The sequence below is a fragment of the Miscanthus floridulus genome, chromosome 15 (genome assembly GCF_019320115.1).
Source record: "Miscanthus floridulus cultivar M001 chromosome 15, ASM1932011v1, whole genome shotgun sequence".
NCBI lineage: Eukaryota > Viridiplantae > Streptophyta > Magnoliopsida > Poales > Poaceae > Miscanthus > Miscanthus floridulus.
Genome location: NC_089594.1, coordinates 28,545,221 through 28,571,829, shown reverse-complemented (window position 1 = coordinate 28,571,829; position 26,609 = coordinate 28,545,221). Strand labels below are relative to the sequence as shown.

Sequence of the window (26,609 nt, the reverse complement as noted above, 5' to 3'; positions counted from 1 at the left end):
GCATACAGCACAACGAGGCGGTGTTGCTCCGCATACAACACAACGAGGGGTGGCGTTGCTCCGCATACAACACAACAAAGCGGCGTTGCTCCACACACAACACAATGACGGCGTTGCTCCGCATACAACACAACGAGGCGTTCCTCTACATATATCACATACAAACACATATCGATGTACGTAAGGGTCGGCGGTGACGATCGACGTAGTAGGGGTCGGCGGTGATGGGCGTCCGGAGGCGGTGATGACGAGGCGGCGAGGGGCGTGGCCGGCGGCCGAGGCTCCTCCTCCTCCCTTCTCCTTCTTCCTTCTCCCTTATCCTTCTCCTCCTTTCTCCTTCTTCCTTCTCCCTTCTCTCCTCCACCTCCCATCTCTCCTCTACTGCCCTGCTCCTCCTCTCCTCCAATCCGGTGGTTCAGGGGGTAGGGCACCAGTCCGGCGACAGGGACGAATGCGGCGGAGCGGGCCCGGGACGGCCATGGCAGAGTGGGGTTGGGCATGGTGGAGCGGGGATGGGCCGGGGGTGGTCGGGGCGCGGCGCGTCCGCGAGCGTGCTTAGTCGGGGCGTGCGACATCGGGGCGGTGGGGCGCCGGTGTGCGTGCGGGCACTCGTGAGGTGCGGCGCCGATGGCGGATCGGACGAGCGGCGGCGGGTCTGTTAGGTCTTGGCTCGACAGTGGGGAGGAGGAAGAAGAGGGGCCGGGGCGGGCGCAGAGGCTATATAAGGGAGAGGACCTTTAGTCCCAGACGCCACCACCAGCCGGGACTAAAGGCCCTTTAGTCCCGGGCCCTATTAACGCCCGGGTGGTGGCGCCTGGGACTAAAGGTAACCTTAGTCCTGGCTGGTGAGCCGAACTGTAGTTTCGCTGCCCGCCAATTCATTTGGATTTTAATATATTTCTTTTTACACAAATGATAAAAGGATAGTTAATTGCACAGAAAATTAAATAAAAGACATAAAAATATTTTTAAAAAATATAGATTCTATTATGCTTTATTGCACACAGGAAAATTATGTGACCTAAAGTTTTAATTTTTTTAACAAGTTTTAAAACACAATATAGTGTTTAAATTACTATTTTGATAATGCAAAAATATAGTGTTTAATTAAATTCAGAAAACTCTTGTGTTTCGACTGAAAATTTGTTTTCACATCAGTTGAACGTGACATAATCCCACCATCAAACATAAATTTGTTTTCACATCATTTCAACGTGGCATAATTCCAACATCAAACATAAATTTGTTTTCACATCATTACAACGTGACATAATTCAACATCAAACATAAATTCATAATTATTACATAATATCTCTAATACACACTATTGAACATCAATATATATATCAAGCGGGCGCAGTAATGAACTTCTTCTTGACATATGTCCCTTGGTTATGATCGCGCCGTAACCATGGAGTGTCCTCATCATTTAGCTGGATGCTACGGTCTTTGTTCACTGTGAAGGGTGAAATTCGGTCATCCTTTTCATAATCTTCTGACATGTTTGACTTGTCTTCAATTCCGACGATGTTTCTTTTTCCTGAAAGAACTATATGACGCTTTGGCTCATCATTGATTGGGTGGTTGTCGTTTTTCCCTCTCTTCGGTTTTGTAGACATGTCCTTGACCTAGAACACCTGAGTCACATCTTTCGCAAGGACAAACGGTTCGCCTTTATACCCAATATTGTTGAGGTCCACTGTTGTCATTCCATACTGGTTGTCGACTGCTACGCCACCTCCAGTCATCTTTACCCACTGGCACTTGAACAAAGGTACCTTAAAATGAGATGCATAGTCTAGTTCCCATATCTCCTCTATGTGGCCATAGTATGTTTGCTTGTTCCCACTAGGGTCGGTGGCATCTATGCGGACACCACTGTTCTGGTTGGTGCTCCTTTTATCTTGTGCTACTGTGTAAAATATATTCCCATTTATCTCGTATCCTTTGTATGTGAGGATATGCCACGATGGTTGCCTAGCCAACAAATACAACTCCTCATCAATACTCTCATCGCCCCTGACATTCTTTTTGCAACCAGTCGCTGAAAGTTTCCATGTGTTGACGCGTAATCCATGCTTCAGACTTCCCTGAGAACTCAGATCGGAGGAGGTTCTTGTGTGTCTCGATATACGGATCTACCAAGGAGGAGTTCTGTAGAACTGTGTAGTGTGCTTTATTGAAATAATCATCACCCTTATCAATATATGTTTTCTTTCCTAGTGTCCCATTTCCACTTAGTCTCCCCTCATGTCGCGATTTAGGAACACCAATCGGGTTAATATCGGGAATGAAGTCAACACAGAACTCAATGACCTCCTCTATTCCATAGCCGTTGGCGATGCTTCCTTCTGGCCGAGCACGGTTGTGAACATATTTCTTCAGGATTCCCATAAACCTCTCAAAGGGAAACATGTTGTGTAAGAGCACAGGACCGAGAATAGTAATCTCCTTGACCAGATGAACTAGGAGGTGTGTCATGATATCAAAAAAAGAAGGAGGGAACACCAACTCAAAGCTGACAAGACATTGAACCACATCATTCTGTAGTTTCGCTAGATCCGTTGGATCGATTGCCTTCTAAGAAATTGCATTGAGGAATGCACATAGCTTCACGGTGGCTAGACGTACATTTGGCAGTAGAATTCCTCTTAATGCAACTAGAAGCAATTGAGTCATGAGCATGTGGCAGTCATGGGACTTTAAGTGTCTAAATTTCTTCTCTGGCACATTTATTATACCCTTTATATTCGAGGAGAATCCAGACGGTACCTTAATGCTATCTAGGCATTCAAACAAGTTGTCCTTCTCTTCTTTGCTAAGAGTGTAGCTGGCAGGACTTAAGTACTGGCGTCCATCATCTATCTTCTCTGGATGCAGGTTGTCTCGTTCTTTCAAACACCGCAGGTCCTGTCGTGCTTCAATTGTGTCCTTAGGCTTCCCATACACGCCCATGAAGCCTAGTAGGTTCACACAAAGATTCTTCATCAGGTGCATCACGTCGATCACGCTGTGGACCTCTAGGACTTGACAATAGGGTAGCTCCCAAAATATGGACTTCTTTTTCCACATGGGTGCATGACCGTTGGCGTCCTTCAAAACAGGTTGGCTGCCAGGTCCCTTTCCAAATATTACTTTCACATCATTGACCATATCGAGGACGTCCTCACCAGTTCGGTTGCGAGGCTTGGTCTAGTGGTCTGCCTTACCTTTAGAATGCTTACATTTCTTTCTTATGGGGTGATTTGCAGGAAGAAATCATCGATGCCCAAGGTACACGACCTTGTGACACTTTTTCAAGAATATACCTTTCATGTCACCAAAACAGTGCATGCATGCATTATATCCCTTGTTTGATTGTCCTAAAAGATTACTTAGAGCTGGCCAATCATTGATTGTTATGAACAACAATGCTCGCAGGTCAAAGTGCTCCTGCTTGTGCTCATCCCACACGCGTACACCTGGCTTGTTCCACAAAAGTAGAAGTTCTTCAACTAGTGGCCTCAGGTACACATCGATGTTGTTGCCAGGTTGCTTTGGGCCTTGGATGAGCACCGGCATCATAATAAACTTACGCTTCATGCATAACCAGGGAGGAAGGTTGTAGATACATAGAGTAATAGGCCAAGTGTTGTGACTACTGCTCTGCTCCCCGAAAGGATTCATACCATCCGTACTTAAAGCAAACCTTAAGTTTCTTGCATCACTTGCAAACTCGGGGAATTCTCTATCGATTGCTCTCCACTGGGACCCATCAGCAGGGTGTCTCAACATATTGTCTACCTTACGATCTTCTTTGTGCCATCGCAACAACTTTGCATGGTCTCTGTTTCTAAAAAGACGTTTCAAGCATGGTATTATAGGAGCATACCACATAACCTTGGCAGGGATTTTCTTCTTGGGACGTTCGCCCTCAACATCACCAGGGTCATCTCACCTGATCTTATACCGCGACGTGTGACATATAGGGCATGCATCCAACTTCTCGTACTCCGTGCCACGGTAGAGGATGCAGTCATTAGGACATGCATGTATCTTCTATATTTCTAATTCTAAAGGGCAGACTACCTATTTTGCTTCGTACGTAGTGCTGGGCAAATCGTTATCCTTCGGAAGCATCTTCTTTTGGATTTTTAGTAACTCCGCGAATCCCTTGTCAGATACACCATTCTTTGCCTTCTATTGCAGCAATTCCAATGTGGTACCTAACTTTTTCTGCCCCGCATCACAAGTTGGGTATAGCAATTTCTTGCGATCCTCTAGCATGCGGTCGAACTTGATCTTCTCCTTTTCACTTTCGCATTCTCTTTGTGCGTCATGAATGGCCTGACCAAGATCGTCAGCGGGCTCCTCCTCTGCCCCTACCTCTTCTTCAGCGGGCTTCTCCTCTGCCCCCACCTCTTCTTCAGCGGGCTTCTCTTTTGCCCCCACCTCTTCTTCAGCTTCCCCCATTGCAGTATCATTGAAGGCACCATATTCAGCAAAAATGTCATCATCGCCCCATTGTTCTTCTTCACCTTCTTCCATTACAACTCCGGTTTCTCCGTGCTTCGTCCAACAAATATAGTTTGGCATGAAGCCCGACTTGAACAAGTGTGAATGAAGAGTCTTTAAGTTAGCATATTCCATCGTATTCTTACATACGACACATGGGCAGCACATGAAACCATCGCGTTTGTTTGCTTCGGTCGCACGTAACAAAGAATGCACGCCGTCCATGAACTCTTGGGACCAACGATCAGCATTGTACATCCAATACCGACTCATCTGTATTACATGACATAAATACCGTATTAAAACCTAGAACATAATTAGTTAATTATACAATATGCATACCACCACAAAAGCTATAAATTTAAGAAAGCCTCGCTACAATGTAGACAATCCCAACTACAACTAAAAACACTAAAGTTAAAATGCACTTCAGCAGCACAAGGATGTCGCGACCAATCCCAACTAAAATAGACAGATCCTTCGTTTATTCAACATCTTTGGGCTTCTTCGGCTGGATCACTGCCTCATTAGCCGTCATATCTGCCTGTTGTGCAAGATATTTTTGCACGAGTTCAACATACTCTTCCTCCCAGTAGAAGCCTGAACATCCAGTGCCATCCCACTGAAATTAAAACAAAAAATTAGATCTTTAATCACAACCATCATGAAAATAGGTATAAACTAACCATAGTCATTAAATACGATAAAATAACTCACATTGCGATCCGGACACTTGTAGAAAATATGACCCTTGTTGGGACCCTCCTTCTTCACTCGGTACTCCATCACAATCTTCGTCTCATCACAACACTTGCCGTATGCAATGAGTGGGAGGCCCGGCCTAAGTCGCTTTGGAAACCCATGAGAGGCCGAGGACCCGAAAGCAGTTGCCATCTACTCTCTATACTCATTTTTAATACACTATAAATTTCTCATTTTATAAACAAATAAAATTAAAAAAAAACTCTAAAATTCTCTATATCTCTAAACAATGAAGTGTGCTATGCATGCTACAAATGAATGGTGAATACTAGTTTTTAATAGCAACTTTAACCTTCCTTCATGTAAATATGCAAGCTTGAAGTGATTTTGAGCTCAAATTGCTTACAAATGAAAAAAACCACAATAAAAAACCATATATATATATATATATAGTGAACAAAATGAGATAAGACAATGGTGAAACATGAGAGTATGAAGTTGGTAACCTTTAGAACAGAAGAAACGACGGATGAATCGAAGAAATCGATGGAGGAATTGAAGAATGGACGGAAAAAGAGCAAGAACACTGCTTAAATTTGAACTGAAGCTCTCGGGCGGGCTCGGGGAGGAAGAAGACGGCCAGCAGAATTTATAGGGAGACCTTTAGTCCCGGTTGGATCCAACCGGGACTAAAGGTCACTTTCTAGTCCCGGGCCACGCCACTAGCCGGGACAAGAGCTTTACTCTCGGTTGGAGCCACCAACCGGGAGTAAATGTCGACCTTTAGTCCCGGTTGGTGGCTCCAACCAGGACTAAAGGTTCCCTACCACAACGGCATGGCGCAGGAGCCGTTGGGCAGGGACCTTTAGTCCTGGTTGGAGCCACCAACCGGAACTAAAGGTCTCTCTAGTCCCGGGCGCAATATTTTTCAGGACTAGAGCCTAGTTTGGCCCTTGGATCAAAGGTCCGTTCTCTGCTAGTGGGGTGATTCATCTTGTGATGCACAAAACTATTCACTAGACAGTCCAACGGATGTAAAGAGAACCACCGGATGATGGTGACTGGACAGACAGTAAACCGAAGCTGAAGATTCTTAGAGAATATTTGCAACCGGGGAGATTCGACTACGAATAGGAACATAACAGCGGACGATCCGGTAACGACCAGAGGCTTGATCACCAAGCAGCAATGCTCATCGGACGGTCCAGTGGTCAGCAACAGTAACACCGCACGAATGACATCAGGAAGGATCAGCGGCTAGTACTTAGGCGAATGATCCTTTTTTTTTTTTTGCGATCAGACTTAGGCGAATGATCTGGTGATATGAAAAATGCAAGCACCCGACCATCCACCCAGGTAAATTTTTAGCAGCCTTTTCTAACGGGTCTTTGAGGTTTATGGTCTATATATATATTGGTTCTATCATCTAGGTTCTTGGAGTTTTTTTATTTAAAGTGAAAGACCGAGCAGGAGAGGGGTGAATGGGAGCCAAAATGAAAATCACACATGCCAACAGGTAATCAGATGTCACAGACAGCGGAGAAACTGCACAAAAGCAAGAACAGCAGAACACGCAGAGGGGAAACAGAAAACACAGCGAGGACGCAACCTTCAGCAGCAAAACCGGTCTGGCCAGGTTTTCCTGTGGCTCCCTGTGAAATTGTCCTGGGAAAACAGCTTGGCCGGTTTTAGGAACTGGCTTGGCCAGTTTTCCTGTCCAAATCAAACAAAGCTATCCGCCCGTGGAAAATAGGGAACAACCAAAACTTGTCCAAATCAAATCCAATCAGCGTGAAATTTGGCACAGACTTCTGCCATGATCAAACAAAGCTGTCTGCCAAAGATCAACTGTAACACCCTTGAAAATTTCATTCTTTTAAAGTAGATGAAATTGATTTAATTATGCTTTTATGTGTGTATATAAATATAGGGAAATAATAATTTTTACTAAAGTAAAATGCATCATAAGGCTAGATACATATTGTTGCATTCATGCTGGAGCATTAGTGTTTCTGTATTGCTTGGTTTTAAACTGAAACTCAAACTAAATTTAAATCCTTTTGAAAATAGCTATGGAAAATTCAGAATTCAGAAAAGAAAAAGAAAATTCTTTTTCCCTCCCTCCTTCTCTCAGCTTTCGGCATGTTGGCCCAATCCATCGCATCCCTCTCCCTCCTTCCTTCGCAGGCCCATTCCCACCCCGCGGCCCAGCTGAGGAGGCCCGCGCACTCTACCTTCCTACCCTCACTATCTCTCTGCCAGGTCCGGCCCGTGCGTCAGCGCCCCCTTCTTCCTTAGGTCGGACCGAGCCGGACTCTGCTCAAGGCAAGTCCCGTGCCCGAGCCCCAAACACCACGATTCGATCGAATCTGTGTGCCTAGTACCTCTATAAAGAGCCTGGAGACCTCACCGCCCTCGTTTTTCCCATCTCACGCCGCCTCCGAGCCCTAGCTGTGCTCGTCGTTCCCCGTTTGGATCTCACTGATGAGTCGGAGCTCGACCCGCAACCGTCGAAGCCTTTGGCTGCACCTTCTCCGTTGGCATAAGTCCGCTGCCGAGCTTCGCGTCGGGCTTGTGAAGCCATCCTTGCCCTCCTTTATCGCTCGTTTGCTCTCTTTCGCCCATGAATCAACGTTGTACGGTCGCAGGAGTCCGTCGACCGCATCACCGAGCCCACGCCGTGTCACACCCAATTCTAAGGATAAAATAGGATGCAAAATCTTATATGCGCCTAGAGATCAGTCACACCCATAAGCTGATAAATTATAAATATCATCACAAGTGTTTATTACATCACGAATATTAAGACAAAGTCTTCATATAGATATAGCGGAAGTACAACAAAAAGATCTCTCATGGAAGCTCTATTTCACAGGGACGTCGACTGGTTGACCATAAGTCTAGAAGTCATCAGGAAAATCATCATACTCATAGCCATCTGTTACCCATCCGGGATTTTTATCCAAATAATGAAAATAAACAAGCGTAAGTACATGTCGTGCTCAACAAGTGTAACATGGGGTTCATGAGGCTCAAAAGGCTTTACACAGGTTTACAGCATTCAGCTTTTAGTTGTCACAATTTTAGCTTAAGAGTAGCAACAAGTTGTTTCAATTTCCCAATGTAAAACACATGATCAATGTAAACATGAATAATGAATAGCATAAACAAATAATTCTTAGTGTTCATCTATTCCGTAAATTTTCCAAGGCCGATCACGACCATGAGCACGGTTGATATACCAGTTTTACACTCTACAGAGGTTGTACACTTTCACTGCGTGTCGTGATACCCATATGCCCGAGTTAATTACTCCCAAAACACTTACAAGATGAGCAGGTAGGGGTCACTATGAAACCTTTCAAAGATTCGTCTAACAAGTTAGGTCAATTAGATTCACTCGGCAAACAGATATATGAACCCCTGTCGAATGGCATAAATCCATCGCGTCTATACACATAAGAGTAGAGGTTGTCCTATACCTGATTCGGTAAGCCATTCTTACGTCAATAAAGGTAACCACTAGCAAGCTAGAAAAGGTCTTCATACTGAGCTAAAGCCAGAGTCATGTAGCCCTCACAGCTGTACTGTAAGTCCCGGATGATCACTTATAGATAAGTCCTTAGGGAGAGGAATATGAAGCATTTAGAAAGTAGCTAAATACTCCAACCCCCTATTTCCAATTTGCTAAAAAGTCATATTTTAATGTTTATTGCATATACCATTAGTCAAGTTATAAGATCATGGTTTAATTGAGCACTAGCAAAGCTACCCAATGCATAACCTATAGGTGATAAGGTAAAAGTTCAATTCTAGGGAATCCCTATCAAGGTGACACATGCACATGAATTTAATGAATTAAAGTGAATAGAAAATAAGGATGATCCCATGCTATACTTGCCTTAAGCAAAGAACTCCTGCTAATCCTGCTCGTCAAAGTAGTACCCTTGATCTTTCATGAATTGCTCACCGTCTATACTCGATAATCACAGCAACATACAAGCATCCATGAGCAATCATGCATAGCAAACAAAGGTATAGATTAGAACAGTACACCATCAGCATAAAATTAAGATGAAAAGTTTGGAAAATGAATCTACGTCTTGCTACGAACACACAGACGTGGAGATCACAAAAATCGGAGCTAAAATAAAAAAGTTATGAATTAAACAAGATTTCCTATAGTAAAATAATAGATTAAATCTAACCTCAAATTTTAAAAGTTGAAAACCTACTTAACAGTAGTATGAACATGTAGATTATGAAATTACGAACCTAACGCAACTTGAACGGATCAAATTAGAGATTTTATGGCTAAAACAAATCTAGTGGTAAAACTGTAAATAGCTGAAAACGTATTTTCAATCTAACCGAACCAAAGTACGCATTCAGAAAAAAGAAAACATAATCTAAAAAGACGCTAGGGACGGTGGGTTAAGACTGAAGTAATTGTAAGGGCTCTTATGCAAAATTCCAAAACGAAGGGGTATCCTTCATCCTGGGCCGCCGGATTAGAATTGGAGGGCTGAGATTGGATCTGGCGGGTGGAAAAAAACGTTGCTGGCCGGAACAGGACCGGCGGCGGGTTAACGGCGGCGGCATCATGGAAGAGCTCGTCGGAGCTTTTGGTTTTCGGTCTACGGTGCTCGGTTCGACGAAAGAAAAAGTCTAGGAGAGAGAGGAGGGGGTGGGGAACTCACCCGAACCGAAAGAAGTGAGAGTGAAACGATGTAGGCTGCGTGGCGCTCGATGAACTGTAACATCCAAAAATTTTCATTCTTTTAAAATAAGTAAATTTGATTTATCTATGCAATTATATGTGTATTCAAATTTAGGAAATAATATTTTTATGAAATTAAAAGTAAATATAAGGAAAAGATACAAGTTGATGCATACATGCTGCTGCACATTTGTTTTTGTAATGATTAGTTTTAACTAAAATTTGAATTGAATTCAAATTCAACTTGAAAATGAGTTTGGAAAAAGAAAAGGAATTTCTTTCTTTTTTTTCCTCCCTTCCTCAATTCGGCCTGCTGGCCACCCTTTTTCACCGCCGGCCCAGCAACTACCGCCGCTTCCTTGGCCCAGCTCGGGCAGAACCACACGCCCAGCCGCGCTGCCTTTCTCCCTTGCGCACCGCAATGGCCTACGTGGCCCAGCAAGCGCGCCGGCCCAGCACCGCTGGCAACCGTTGTCGCGCCCTCCTTCTCTCTGCCGCTGACAGCACGGGCCCGCACGTCAGCGCCATCCCTCTCCTCCGGCAACGGCAGCGCCGGTCCAAGCGCAACTGCCGCCGCTCCGCGCCTACGTCACGTGTCGTGGGAGCACCCCCCCGCGCCCGGCCTCTACAAAAGCGAGCCGTGACCCCCGCCGCCCTCCCTGCTGTTCGTCCCCGCTCCAATTCCGCGCTCGCCTGTGCACGAGGATGCTGAAACTGCTGTGCCGGGATCCGCCATCTGCCCTTCGCGTGGTCCGTCGTCCCCGAGCCGCGTTCGCCTCCGAATATCGCCGTGGTGAGATTCGTCGTGCCCTCCTCTCCTTCCCCGACCAATTCTTTTGGCAAATGGTGTCTTGTATGGCCATTTTTGGGTGCGCCGACGACCTCCGCATCGCCGGCCATGGCGACCGCCGCCTCAGCCCTCTCCTTTGGCCCCGTTCTCGGCCTGGCCGAGTTCGCCTGCTTCCCCTCTCTCTCCCGGTGCTCTCAGTTCATCGAACCGTGGACCGTAGCCCCTGAACCGAACACTCCAGCGAGCTCCATGCCGCCGGCCATGGAGCACCGCCACCGGAGCCACTATTCTGGCCGACTCTTTCTCTCTCCCTCCCCCAGATCTAATCCGAGCCGTCCGTTCTTGATCCAACGGCCACCGATGGCCGATACCCTTTCGCCCTGGCATAATTGCTAAAGAGACCCTGAGTTTTTCTAAGTCCTAACCCACGGTCCAAAGCACAATTCCATAGTACACTTTCCCCTTTTGAAAATAGAAAATACACTGTTTTAGTTCAAATTACGTTTTCGGTATTTACAGAAATGCCATTGCACTGTTTTGCTCATAGAATCATCGTTTTAGCTCCGAATCGACCCGTTCAAATTGCGTTAGTTTTGTAATTTCATAATCTACGTGTTAGTACCACTGTTAATCATGTTTGCAACTTTTAAATTTTGAGATTAGATTTAGTTAAATAAATTGCTATAGGAAATCCCGTTTAAATCATAACTTTCGCGTTTTAGCTTCGTTTTTCGTGAACTTCGCGTTGCCGTGATCGTAGCAAGACATAGATTCTTTTCATAAACATTTTAATTTGTTTTCTAAACTGTTGGTATACTGTTCTAACTGTAGTATTGTTTGCTTTGCATGAATGTTCCTTGAATATTGTATGTTGCTATGTTGGTCGTGTTCAGACAGTGAGGAGAACGTTGGTGACCAGGAGTACTTTGACGACCAGTAGGATCAGCAAGAGTTTGCTAACCAAGGCAAGTATAGCATGGGCCTACCTTGATGTCCTATTCACTTTAATCATTCACTCATGTGTATGTGTCTAAATTTGATAGCCATAAGGACATCCTAGTTATTGGATGACATGTTTCCTTGACTCCTATGGGTTAATTGCATATGGGTAGATTGCTAGTGCTCTAACTAAACATGGTCTATACAATGGTTAATGGTTCTATGGAACTAAAGGTAAAACATGCTTTATAACAACTGGTCCATAAGGTGAAGGAGCAAATGACTTTCGATCATGTTGCTCTCGGCCCTCCATAAGGACTTATCTGTCGGCAAAAGTTGGGATTGATAGTGCAACCGTGAGGGTCATATGGCTCTAACTTTGGCTCAGTAATAGGACCTTTTCTAGCTTGTTAGAGGTTACCTTTATGGCGCAAAAGGGGCTTGCCACGTTGGGTATAGGGCTGCCTCTGTTCCTATGCGTATAGCCGGGATGGATATGTGCCATAGGAAAGGGGGGTTCCTACATATGGCTGCCGAGGAAATCTAGCGGCCCTAACTTGTTAGAGAAACCTATGAAATGGCTTCATAGTGTGACCTACCCGCTCACCTTGGCAGTGATATGGAAGTAATTAACCTGGGCATATGGGAATCATGAGTCGCGGTGAATGTGCACAACCTCTGTAGAGGGTTACAAACTGTTATAACAGCCGTGCTCACGGTCATGAGCGGCCCGAAAAACTCACAGAATAATTGGTTACTCAATGTTGTTCATTTATGATGTTCTATGATGATAATATGATGCAATTGATTCTGATATCTGATCACGTGGGTTTAATTGGGCTTATGCATAACTTGATAATACTTGATAATAAAATCTTGACTTACTAAAAGTGCTAACTGCAGTAAACCTGTGTCATCCTTTTTTAGCTTCATAACCCCCATGTTATCTTGTTAAGTATGGGAAGTACTTACGCTTGTTTACTTTCAATATTTGGATAAAAATCCTGGATGGGTAACAGATGACAACATGTATGACGAGTTTCCAGAGGACTATTAGGCTTGTGGTAAACCAATTGACTGTCCCTGTGATGGAGTTCTATGAGAGAGTTATCTTTTTATCTTCCGCTGTGTTGTGTAATACTAAGTTATGTTATTAATCGTGATGTAAGATACACTATGATGATACTTTTTATAATTTGTCAACTTGTGTGTGTGACTGATCCCTGGGCACACATGAGTTTAGTGCATTCAATTTTATCCTTAAAATTGGGTGTGACAAATTGGTATTGGAGCCGTGTTGACTGTAGGATGGAAGCCTAGTTAGAAATGGTCGTTTTAGCATCTTTGCTCCTCTGGTTTCATGCTTACTGTCTCATTCTTGTTATTTTATTAAAACATTTATGCTTTTCATACCTTAATCTATTATATAAAATTGTTGATTCTAATTCTATCTCACTTTAAATCTATAGATGTCTCATAACCCAAAGACCACCTGCCTCAGCACTATAGGCTACCGTGCCTTGTTCACCCCCCGTGCTCCACAGGCGGAGAAGGAGATTGTGATCATCTCTGATGATGAGGAGATGGCTACCCCGACACCTGCACCTGCTCCTACTCTAGCTGTTGCACCTGTCTATCCCGCTGTAGCTACACCCGAGGAGTCATTAGCTACTTCACCTACACCTGTGCCATCCCCAGCTGTCCCTGTGGTGGATGAGGAGATAGGCTGGAAGTGCAAGTACTACTTCAAGTCAGCCTCAGAGACGGCCTACTACCACACCCTCCTTACTCATGTGCTGGATGACTACTACCCTGATCTGCACGCCTCCATCAGCTATCATTGTGCAGAGTACCAGCATCCTTTGGAGACAACCTTTTGGAAGGTAGAGCTGGTTGTCACTGCTTGGAATGACATAAAGAATGGACATGAGGTGGAGACTGTCCACCGTGCCACTGCCAGACGTGCCCATGCATTGGATGGCATGGAAGATGCAGCGCAGGACGCCTACATCTACTACCATGGTCATCGTTTTGAGGCCATGAAGGGGGATCATTTTAGGTATCTTCCTCGCAATGATCATGAGGGTAACTGGCAGGTCCTGGCACCACCAAAAGTGACCCAACTCTAGAAGCAACAGTGCAACATGTCCATGCCATGCAGGGGGTGGATGAAGAAGTCAAGGGAGAGCTGCATGCATCATAGAGGGCCGAGAGGCGCCTCCAGAAGCAAGTTGATGAACTACGTGCTCAACTTGGGCTGCCACCGATCTACAAGAAGAAGCGTCGGTCGTTCACCATGATTGACACCGCCCCATAGGTGTTAGATTCCTTGTTTAAAGATTACAACGTTGTTAGTTCGTGAGTCATGTCTAGTCTTGTTTGGTCTTGTGAACTTTAATGATTAGATGTTTTAATTGTGAACTTGGATGATTTGGAATTTATTTGATTGCTGGAGGTTTGTGGGCATGTCCACAACTTCCTTAGGTTTGAACCTTAAGTTTAGATGATGTTCTTAATGTAGATGAGTTTGCTTTATCTTATCTCTGCTGTGCTGTTTTCTAGAGCAGCCTGTGTTCGTTATCTTGTATCTTGAAATCTGGGCTGCCAAAAATTCTGAAATTTTTGTGGAGATACCTAGACTTCTGTATCTTTCAAATGTCTCTAGAATCACATCAATATCTGTTCAGGTTTGTGAGATCTAGCTATCACAAGTTGATGTTTCTGCGCAGACTGGAACCCAGAACAGATTCAGTTTAGCTATGTTTTTGACCATGTGTATGTCAGAATCTGTAAAAGTGATCTAAATAAAAGTTGTAGCTGATCTCCTAAGCTTTCCAACCGTTCTTGGTACACCTCTGTTGGGTCTCTGAAACTTGAGTTATAACAGATTTACTGAACTGCTATATTTGAATCTTCTCCAGAAAATTTTCAGCATTGTTTCTTATCTTTATAAGCTCTCTATAAATTAGAAATCTCTAAAATTTTGTGCATTTGTTGGAAAGTAGATGGCCACAAGAGGAGGAAGAGGCAGAGGCCGTGGTCGTGGACATGATGCTCTCATAAATCCACCACCACCGCCACCAGTGACTATGGAACAATTGATGGGAATGCAAGCGCAGTTAATGCAAGCCATGATGCAACGCTTGGATAACGAACCTGCAAGAGGACCACCGCCTGTTCAGGTCAGAGATAAGTGTAGAGAGTTTATGAAGGGTCACCCTTCGATGTTCACCCATGCCACAAACCCTTTGGAGGCAGATGATTGGTTGCGTGTTGTGGAGAAGCAACTTAACATAGCACAATGCAATGATCTTGAGAAGGTGTTGTATGCTTCTGGTCAACTCCAGAGAGCAGCTCATGATTGGTGGGATTCTTTCTAGTATGGACGCCCCAACAATGCTCCTGCTATCACCTGGCAGGAATTCAAGGACAACTTCTGGTCATATCATATCCCTGATGGACTGGTGGAATTGAAGCAAGAGGAATTCAGATCCCTTAAGCAAGGATCCATGACTGTGGCTGAGTATCGTGACAAGTTTGCTCAACGGTCATGCTATGCTCCAAATGATGTAGCTGGGGATAAGGAGAAGCAACGCCATTTCCTCAAGGGACTTTATGATGGCCTACAGCTCCAACTGATGTCCAACACCTACCCTAACTTTTAGTCGTTAGTGAACCGCGCTATTGTGATTAATGATAAGCGCAAAGAGATGGAAACCAAGAAGAGGAGGCTTCAAGGGCATGCTTCTGGAAGTAACACACGCCCACGTGCCTATCCCCAGTAGGGTTTACAGTAGAGGAATCAAGGACAATCTAACCAGGGAAACCGTGGTCAGTATCCTCAGTGTAATCAGTTCCAACAATGCCCTCAGTACCAGCAATAGTTTGGTAATCAGCGTCCCCCGCAATAGACTGGCAATCCGGCAACACGCTAGGGAATGCCCAACAATGCTCCTATGAAGAGTGGTGCACCCAATAACCCCAATGCATGCTACCATTGTGGAGAAGTAGGTCACTATGCTCATCAGTGTCCAAAGAAGCAGAACCAGCAAGCTCCTCAGAACTAGAATGGCAATCAGAAGTTCAATGCCCGACCACCTCACACTGCGAAGGTGAACTATGTGTCATCTAATGCAGCTTAGGAGACGCCTGAGGTCATGTTGGGTACGTTCAATGTCAACTCTATCTCTGCTATAGTACTTTTTGATTCTGGTGCTTCGCATTCTTTTATTTTCCAAGCTTTTGTTAGAATGCATAGCATACCTTTATGTGCCATGAAAAACCCCATACTAGTAAATTCACCGGGAGGTAGTATGCCCACTTCTTATTGGAGTCCCTCAACTAGCATTTCCTTAAGGGGGTAGACTTCAAAGTGAAACCTATTGTGTTGAGAACAACGGGAATTGATCTTATTCTAGGAATGGATTGGATGAAATAACACCGGGCAGTGATTCAGTGTCAGGAGAAATCTATTGTTGTGACATCACCCAATGGAGATAGAATCTGTGTAGAAGTGGTAGTGCAAGCTCAGTCAACCGCCACTGTGAATCAGTTGGATGGTGATGCCAATGAACAAGATCGTGTTGTGGAGGAGTTCCCGGATGTCTTCCCCGATGACTTGCCAGGTATGCCACCTGACCGAGACATTGAATTCATTATTGAATTATTACCTAGAACTGCACCTATAGCTAAACGTCCATATAGAATTGGGGTTAATGAATTAGAAGAGCTTAAGAAACAACTAAAAGAGTTGCAAGAAAAAGGTTTCATACGCCCAGTTCTTCCCCATGGGGGTCACCTATGATCTTTGTGGATAAGAAGGATGGTAGTCAATGGATGTGTGTGGATTACCATTCACTTAATGAGGTTACAATCAAGAATAAATACCCTTTGCCTAGGATTGATGATTTGTTTGATTAGTTGAGAGGAGCCTATGTGTTCTCCAAGATTGATCTCTGCTCAGGTTACCATCAACTAAAGATTCGAAACTCAGACATACCCAAAACAGCATTCACTACACGGTATGGCTTGTATGAGTATACCGTTATGTCTTTTGGATTGACCAATGCACCTGCATACTTTATGTATCTGATGAATAAGGTGTTCATGGAGTTTCTTGATAAATTTGTGGTGGTATTCATTGATGACATACTGATATTCTCCAAGACCGAAGAAGAACATGCTGAACATATAAGGTTAGTCTTGCAAAAGCTTAGAGAACATAAGTTGTACGCTAAGCGGAGCAAGTGTGAGTTTTGGTTGAAGGAGGTCTCTTTTCTGGGTCATGTTGTCTCCAATGGTGGAATAGCAGTGGATCCAGGCAAAGTACAAGATGTGTTGAATTGGAAGCCACCAATCAATGTAAGTGAGATTCGTAGCTTTTTGGGATTGGCTGGATATTACAGGAGGTTCATTGAAGGTTTTTCTAAGCTTGCTAAGCCTATGACAACACTGTTGGAAAAGAATGCTAAATATGTATGGTCTGATAAATGCCAGGCAAACTTTGATGAGCTAAAGAAAAGATTAACTATAGCTCCAGTGTTGATTTTGCCAGATTTAAGCAAGAACTTCTCTATATATTGTGATGCATCATGTGTGGGCCTTGGATGTGTGCTTATGCAAGAAGGAAGAGTAGTGGCATATGCATCTAGACAATTGAGGAAGTATGAGTTGAATTACCCTACTCATGACTTGGAATTGGCAGCTTTGGTTCACGCTTTAAAAATCTGGAGACATTATCTAATTGGGCATAAGAGTGATATCTATATAGATCACAAGAGTTTGAAGTATATCTTTACCCAATCAGATTTGAATATGAGACAACGTCATTGGTTAGAATTGATCAAAGACTATGATTTGGGTGTGCATTATCATCCAGGAAAAGCAAATGTTGTAGCTGATGCACTTAGCAGGAAAAGTTATGCCAATAGACTTGGGATGACATTGATGCCAGCAGAGTTGTGTGTTGAAATGGAGCATCTCAACTTGAGTTTTGTCACTAATGCAATGGAATTGGTGATAGAGCCTACATTGGAGCAAGAGATACGCAAAGGTCAATTGGAGGATGAAAAACTAAAAGACATAGCGGAGAATGTAGTGCTTGAAAAGGCACCAGGATTCAGGATGGATGAGAATGGTACTCTTTGGTTCGGGAAAAGGATATGTGTACCTAAAGTGAAGGCTACCCATGATGCAATTCTGCAAGAGGCACATGAATATGCCTTTTTCATACATCCTAGAAGTACCAAGATGTATTTGGATCTCAAGGAGAAGTATTGGTGGTATGGTTTGAAGAGAGATGTGGTAGAGTATGTGGCTTTGTGTGACACTTGTCAAAGAGTGAAAGCTAAGAATCAAAGACCTATAGGGTTGCTACAACCAATGAAGATTCCTGAATGGAAATGGGAAGAAGTTGGTATGGATTTTATCGTAGGTTTGCCCCGCACTCAAAGAGGTTATGATTCAATATGGGTAATAGTGGATCGACTCACCAAGGTTGCTCACTTTTTACCAGTCAAGACTACCTATACAGGTGCAAGGCTAGCAGAGTTGTACATGGAAAGAATAGTGTGCTTACATGGTGTTCCTAAGAAAATTGTGTCGGATAGAGGCACTCAGTTTACATCGCAATTCTGGCAGAAAGTACATAGATCTTTGGAGACAAAGTTGAATTTTAGTTCTGCTTACCACCCACAAACTGATGGACAGACTAAAAGGATCAACCAGATTTTGGAAGATATGTTGAGAGCTTGTGCACTGCAGTATGACACTAGTTGGAACAAGAGTTTACCATATGCTGAGTTCTCGTACAACAATAGTTACCAGAAGAGTCTCAAGATGGCACCTTTTGAGGCGCTGTATGGGCGTAAATGTAGAACACCTTTGTTTTGGAATCAGACTGGTGAAACTCAAGTGTTTGGACCCGATGTCCTTAGAGATGCAGAAGAACAAATGAGAATGATTAGAGACAACTTGAGAGTGTCTCAGTCCCGACAGAAGAGTTATGCTAATACTCGTAGAAGAGAGTTGACTTTTGAAGTTGGAGATTATGTGTACCTAAAGGTGTCACCAATGAGAAGTGTGAAAAGATTCAATATGAAAGGAAAGTTGGCACCGAGGTATATTGGACCTTTCAAGATCCTAGAGAGACGTGGAGAAGTAGCCTATTAGTTGGAACTGCCTGAGAGTTTGTCAGGTGTGCATGATGTGTTTCATGTTTCTCAATTAAAAAAATGTTTGCGAGTACCAGAAGAGCATATTCCTTTAGAAGAACTTGATGTTAAGGAAGATCTCACATATGAAGAGTATCCGATAAAGATCTTACAAATGGCAGAAAGAGTTACAAGGAGCTGAGTTATAAAAATGTGCAAGGTACAGTGGAATCGGTATATAGAGGATGAGGCTACATGGGAAAGAGAAGAGGAGTTGCGAAAGTCTTATCCCCAACTCTTTGAGTAAGCAATCATCCAAATCTCGAGGACGAGATTCATCTTAAGGGGGGTAGAATTGTAACATCCAAAATTTTTCATTCTTTTAAAATAAGTAAATTTGATTTATCTATGCAATTATATGTGCATTCAAATTTAGGAAATAATATTTTTATGAAATTCAAAGTAAATATAAGGAAAAGATACAAGTTGATGCATACATGCTGCTGCACATTTGTTTTTATAATGATTAGTTTTAACTAAGATTTGAATTGAATTCAAATTCAACTTGAAAATGAGTTTGGAAAAAGAAAAGGAATTTCTTTCTTTTTTTCCTCCCTTCCTCAATTCAGCCTGCTGGCCCACCTTTTGCCCCGCCAGTCCAGCAACTGCCGCTGCTTCCTTGGCCCAGCTCGGGCAGAACCGCATGCCCAGCCGCGCTGCCTTTCTCCCTTGCGCACCGCAACGGCCTGCGTGGCCCAGCAAGCGCGCCGGCCCAGCACCGCTGGCAACCGTTGTCGCGCCCTCCTTCTCTCTGCCGTTGATAGCACGGGCCCGCACGTCAGCCCCATCCCTCTCCTCCAGCAACCGTAGTGCCGGTCCAAGCGCAACTGCCACCGCTCCGCGCCCACGTCGCGCGTCGTGGGAGCGCCCCCCCCTCCCGCGCTCAGCCTCTACAAAAGCGAGCCGTGACCCCCGCCACCCTCCCTACTGTTTGTCCCTGCTCCAATTCCGCACTCGCCTATGCACGAGGAAGCCGAAACTGCCGCGCCAGGATCCACCGTCCGCCCTCCGCGTGGTCCGCCGTCCCTGAGCCGCGGTAGCCTCCGAATATCGCCGTGGTGAGATTCGCCGTGCCCTCCTCTCCTTCCCTGACCGATTCTTTTGGCAAATGGTGTCTTGTGTGGCTGTTTTCGGGTGCGCCACCGACCTCTGCATCGCCGGCCATGGCGATCGCCGCCTCAGCCCTCTCCTTCGGCCCCAGTTCTCAGGCCTGGCCGAGTTCGCCTGCTTCCCCTCCTCTCTCCCGGTGCTCTCGGTTCATCGAACCTGTGGATCGTAGCCCCCGAACCGAACACTCTGATGAGCTCCATGCCTGTCGGCCATGGTGCACCGCCGCCTGGAGCCACTGTTCTGGCCGACTCTTTCTCTCTCCCTCCCCCAGATCTAATCTGAGCCGTCCGTTCTTGATCCAACTGGCCACCGATGGCCGATACCCTTTCGCCCTGGCATAATTGCTAAAGAGACCCTGAGTTTTTCTAAGTCCTAACCCACAGTCCAAAGCACAATTCCAGAGTACGCTTTCCCCTTTTGAAAACGTAAAATACACTATTTTAGTTCCAAATTATGTTTTCAGGTATTTACAGAAATGCCATTGCACTGTTTTGCTCATAGAATCATCGTTTTAGCTCCGAATCGACCCTGTTCAAATTGCGTTAGTTTTGTAATTTCATAATCTACGTGTTAGTACCACTGTTAATCATGTTTGCAACTTTTAAATTTTGATATTAGATTTAGTTAAATAAATTGCTATAGGAAATCCCGTTTAAATCATAACTTCCGTGTTTTAGCTCCGTTTTTCGTGAACTTCGCGTTGCCGTGATCGTAGCGAGACGTAGATTCTTTTCATAAACATTTTAATTTGTTTTCTAAACTATTGGTGTACTGTTCTAACTAGTAGTATTGTATTGCTTTGCATGAATGTTCCTAGAATATTGTATATTGTTGTGTTGGTTGTGTTCAGACGGTGAGGAGAACGTTGGTGACCAGGAGTACTTTGACGACCAGCAGGATCAGCAGGAGTTTGCTAACCAAGGCAAGTATAGCATGGGCCTACCTTGATGTCCTATTCACTATAATCATTCACTCATGTGTATGTGTCTAATATTTGATAGCCATAAGGACATCCTAGTTATTGGATGACATGTTTCCTTGACTCCTATGGGTTAATTGCATATAGGTAGATTGCTAGTGCTCTAAATGAACATGGACTATACAATGGTTAATGGTTCTATGGAACTAAAGGTAAAACATGCTTTATAACAACTGGTCCATAGGGCGAAGGAGCAAATGACTTTCGATCATGTTGCTCTTGGCCCTCCATAAGGACTTATCTGCCAGCAAAAGCTGGGACTGACAATGCAACCGTGAGGGTCATATGGCTCTAACTTTGGCTCAGTAATAGGACCATTTCTAGCTTGTTAGAGGTTACCTTTATGGCACAAAAGGGGCTTGCCACATTGGGTATAGGGCTGCCTTTGTTCCTGTGTGTATAGCCGTGATGGATATGTGCCATAGGAAAGGGGGGTTCCTACATCTGCCTGCCGAGGAAACCTAGTGGCCCTAACTTGTTAGGGAAACCTATGAAATGGATTCATAGTGTGACCTGCCCGCCCACCTTGGCAGTGATATGGGAGTAATTAACCCAGGCATATGGGAATCACGACTCGCGGTGAATGTGCACAACCTCTGCAGAGGGTTACAAACTATTATAACAGCCGTGCTCACTGGTCACGAGTGGCCCAAAAAACTCACAGAATAATTGGTTACTCAATGTTGTTCATTTATGATGTTCTATGATGATAATATGATGCAATTGATTCTGATATCTGGTCATGCGGGTTTAATTGGGCTTATGCATAACTTGATAATACTTGATAATAAAATCTTGACTTACTAAAAGTGCTAACTGCAGTAAACCTGTGTCATCCTTTTTGAGCTTCATAACCCCATGTTATCTTGTTAAGTACGAGAAGTACTTACGCTTGTTTACTTTCAATATTTGGATAAAAATCCTGGATGGGTAACAGATGATAATGTGTATGAGGAGTTTCCTGAGGACTATTAGGCTTGTGGTCAACCAGTTGATCGTCTCTGTGATGGAGTTCCACGAGAGAGTTATCTTTTTATCTTCCGCTGTGTTGTGTAATACTAAGTTATGTTATTAATCGTGATGTAAGATACACTGTGATGATACTTTTTATAATTTGTCAACTTGTGTGTGTGTGACTGATCCCTGGGCACACATGAGTTTAGTGCATTCAATTTTATCCTTAAAATTGGGTGTGACATGAATAGCGATGACTTTCCCAAGCTTGTGGCGGCGCTAGGGCAAGGCGGAAAGCTTGCTGCGAGGTGGGATAAGGAGGCGGAGCGGGATCGACCGGCTATTTATGAGGCGGGGATTACTTGAGAGGCACGGTGCGGGGCGTTAATAGAGCTAGACACGGCGGCATCGGTGCAGTGTCCAAGCTGGCCATGAGCGAGAGGAAGGAGAGGCACCTGACTAGTGGCCCCAGTGCGTCAGTGGGCGGAGACGCGTGGCGCGGGCGTGCAGGGCTAGGCTAGCCGCCTTGCTAGGCCGTGCGGAGGAAAATCAACGGTGGGGGAAAGAGACTGAGCTAGGCTCCGGCCCGAGTGGGAAGGAAAGGAATGGCCTGTGGGAGGTAGGTCGGCACAGAGGAAATGGGCCACGGGCGTAGAAGTAGGCCAACCAGACCGAAAGCGAGGAAGGAAGAAAGAAATCCTTTTTCTATTTTTTAACCAATTTTGAAGGCAAAATTCAAATCAAGTAGAAATTTGATTTCAAATCAAACCATTCAAAAATCATTATGCAGCAGCATGAATGCACACACATGATTGTGAACCTACATTTGATTTTAATTTAATAAAATTTATTATTTTCCCTAACTCAAATTCCCACAAAATGCAAACTTACTCATTTTCTCCTATTTCAAAAATATGCAAATTTGAGGGTGTTACAATTCTACCCTCCTTAAAATGAATTTTGTCCCCGAGATTCAGACGATGCTTACTCAAATAATTGCGGGTATGTTTTTCTTAGATCCTCTTCTCTTTCCCAAGTAGCCTCATCTTCTGTATACTGATTCCACTGAACCTTACACATCTTTATAACTCGGCTCCTTGTAACTCCTCATCAGTGAGATCTTCCTTAACTATAAGTTCCTCCAATGGTATCTGCTCCTCGGGTATACGCAAACACTTCTTTAATTGAGACACATGGAACACATTGTGCGCACCTAACAAACTCTCAGGCAATTCCAACTGATAAGCTACTTCTTCACGTCTCTCTAAAATCTTGAAAGGCCCAATATACCTTGGTGCTAACTTTCCTTTCATGTTAAACCTTCTCACACTTCTCATAGGTGACACCTTCAAGTAAACATAATCACCTATTTAGAAAACTAATTCCCTTCTCCTAGTGTCAGCATAACTCTTCTGTCGAGATTGAGCCACTCTCAAGTTATCTCTGATCATCCTTACTTGCACTTCTGCATCTCTTAAAACATCTAGTCCGAACACTTGAGTTTCTCTTGTTTGATTCTAAAACAACAGGGTTCTACACTTTCATACATACAAAGCTTCGAAAGGTGCCATTTTGAGACTCTTATGATAACTGTTGTTATATGAGAACTCTGCATAAGGCAAACTCTTGGTCCAACTTGTACCGTACTGCAATGCACAAGCTCTGATCATATCCTCCAATATCTGATTAATTCTCTCAGTTTGTCCATCTATCTGAGGATGATATGCTGTGCTAAAATTCAACTTTGTTCCCAATGATCTATGTACTTGCTACCAAAAATGAGATGTAAATTGAGTACCTCAATCAGACACAATTTTCTTAGGAACTCCATGTAGACACACTGTCCTCTCCATATATAATGCAGCCAATTGGGGTCCAGTATAGGTAGTCTTGGCCAGGTAAGAAGTGAGCAACCTTAGTTAACCGATCCACTATCACCCATATTGAATCATAGCCCCTCTGAGTACGTGGTAACCCAACAATGAAATCCATACCAACTTCTTCCCACTTCCACTCAGGTATCTTCATTGGCTTGTAGCAATCTTGCAGGTCTTTGATGTTCAACTTTGACTCTCTGACATGTATCACACAAAGCCACATATTCAACAACATCTCTCTTCAGTCCATACCACCAATACTTCTCTTTTAGATCTAAATACATCTTAGTACTCTTAGGATGAATAGAATAAACAGACTCATGTGCCTCATGAAGAATTGCCTCTCGTATAGCCTTATCCTCAGGCACACATAGTCTTTCCCAAACCATAGAGTTCCATTGTCATCCATACGGAAACCTGGTGCCTTAGCAATCACTATATTTTCCGTTATCTCTTTCAACTTTGCATCCTGTAACTGTCCCTTACGTATTTCTTGCTCTAGTTTAGGCTCCAACACCAACTCCACTGAATTAATGACAAAGCCCAAATTTAGTCGCTCAAATTCAGCACACAACTCACTTGACATAGGTGTCACTTGCACCTCATTGGCATAACTCTTCCTGCTAAGAGCATCAGCAACAACATTTGCCTTTCTAGGATGATAGTGTACCTCCATATCATAATCTTTAATCAACTCCAACCATCGATGTTGTCTCATATTCAGATCCGTCTGAGTGAAAATGTACTTTAGACTCTTGTGATTAGAATAGATGTCACTCTTATGCCCAATAAGATAGTGCCTCCATATCTTTAAAGCATGAACCACTGCTGCTAACTCCAAGTCATGAGTAGGATAGTTCAGCTCATGCTTTCTCAACTGTCGGGATGCATAGGCCACCACTCTGCCTTCTTGCATAAGAACACATCCGAGACCTTAACGAGATGCGTCACAATAGATCGAAAAGCTCTTGTTCAAATCTAGTAAAACCAACACTAGAGTTGTAGTTAATCTCTTCTTCAATTCTTCAAAGTTAGCCTAGCACTTCTTGGACCACACAAACTAGGCATTTTTCTCCAACAAAGATGTCATAGGCTTGGCAAGTTTAGAGAAACCTTCTATGAACCTTCTATAGTATCCAGCTAATCCCAAGAAACTTTGAATCTCTCCCACATCTGTTGGTGGTTTTCAATTCAATACATCTTTCACCTTGCTTGGATCTACTGTGATTCCGCTATTAGAGACAACATGGCCTAGGAAAGAAACTTCCTTCAACCAGAATTCACACTGGCTTCGCTTAGCATACAACTTGTGTTCTCTGAGCTTCTACAAAACCAACCTTAGATGTTCAGCATGTTCTTCTTTTGTTTTTGGAGAATACCAATATATCATCGATAAATACCACCACAAACTTATCCAGAAACTCCATGAACACCTTATTCATCAAGTACATAAAGTAGGCAGGTGTATTGGTCAAACCAAATGACATAATGTTGTACTCATACAAACCATACCTCATAGTAAAAGCTATCTTGGGTATGTCAATTGCACAAATCTTCAACTAATGATAGCCAGAATGAAGATCAATCTTAGAGAAAACACAAGCACCTCTCAACTGATCAAACAAGTCATCAATTCTAGACAACGGATACTTGTTCTTGATAGTAACCTCAGTAAGTGACTGATAATCAACACACATCCTCTGAGTACCATCCTTTTTGTCAACAAATATAACCGGTGCTCCCCAAGGTGATGAACTAGGATGAATGAAACCTTTCTCCTGTAACTCCTTTATTTGTTTCTTAAGTTTCTCTAGTTCATTAACCCCCATTCTATATGGACGCTTAGCTATAGGTGCAGTTCCAGGTAATAATTCAATAATAAACTCAATGTCACGGTCAAGTGGCGTACCTGACAAATCATCGGGGAACATATCTAGAAATTCATCCACCACTGGGTCCTCCTTGTTGATGCGATCATCAAGCTGGTTCATTGTGGCTGTCCGTTGTGCTTGTATTACAACATCAACATTGATTCTTTCCCCATTCGGTGCTATCACAACAACTACCTTGTCTTTACACTGAATCACTTCTTGTTGTTGCTTCATCTAGTCCACACCCAGAATCACATCAATACCAGATGCTCTCAACACAATGGGGCTCACTTTGAACTCTACCCCCCTTAAGAATAGACTAGTTGGAAGACAACGATATGAAGCTTGCATACTTCCTACCAGTGAGTTTACTAATATGGGATTTTGCATGGCACATAATGGTATGCTATGGTTTCTAACAAATGCTTGTGATATGAATGAATGCGAAGCTCTAGAATCGAAAAGAACAGTGACAGGGGTTGAGTTGACATTGAACATACCGAGCATGACTTCTGGTTCCACCAGCGCTGTCTCAGTAGACACATGGTTTACCTTTCCTATGTTGGGTGCTGGCATCTGCGGCGTTCCCTTCTGATTACTATGCTGACTCTAGGGTGTTTGCTGATTCTGCTTCCTAGGGCAATGGTTAGCATAATACCCAACTTCTCCACAGTGATAGCATATGTTGGGAGTACTAGGTGTACTGGTCCTCATGGGAGTGTTGTTGGGTGTTCCCTGTCGTGGTGTCTACTGACCACTCTGCTGCTAGGGACATTGATTACCAATCTGCTGCTGGTTTAGGTTGTGCTGAGGGTACTGACCATGATTCCACTAACTGGGTGGTCCCTAGAACCTCTGCTGGAAGCCTTGCTGAGGATTGGTGCGTGAACGAGTATTACTTCCAAATGCCTGCCCCTGAAGTTTCCTCTTCTTGGCCTCCATCTCTTTGCACTTATTGTCAA

General features: G+C 43.9%; 1 pseudogene; it reads right to left on the bottom strand.

The window, feature by feature from the left end:
* The window catches only part of LOC136507273 (uncharacterized), a 58,585-nt pseudogene extending 32,818 nt beyond the window's left edge, over window positions 1–25,767 (bottom strand).
* Window positions 25,768–26,609: the final 842 nt, after the last annotated feature.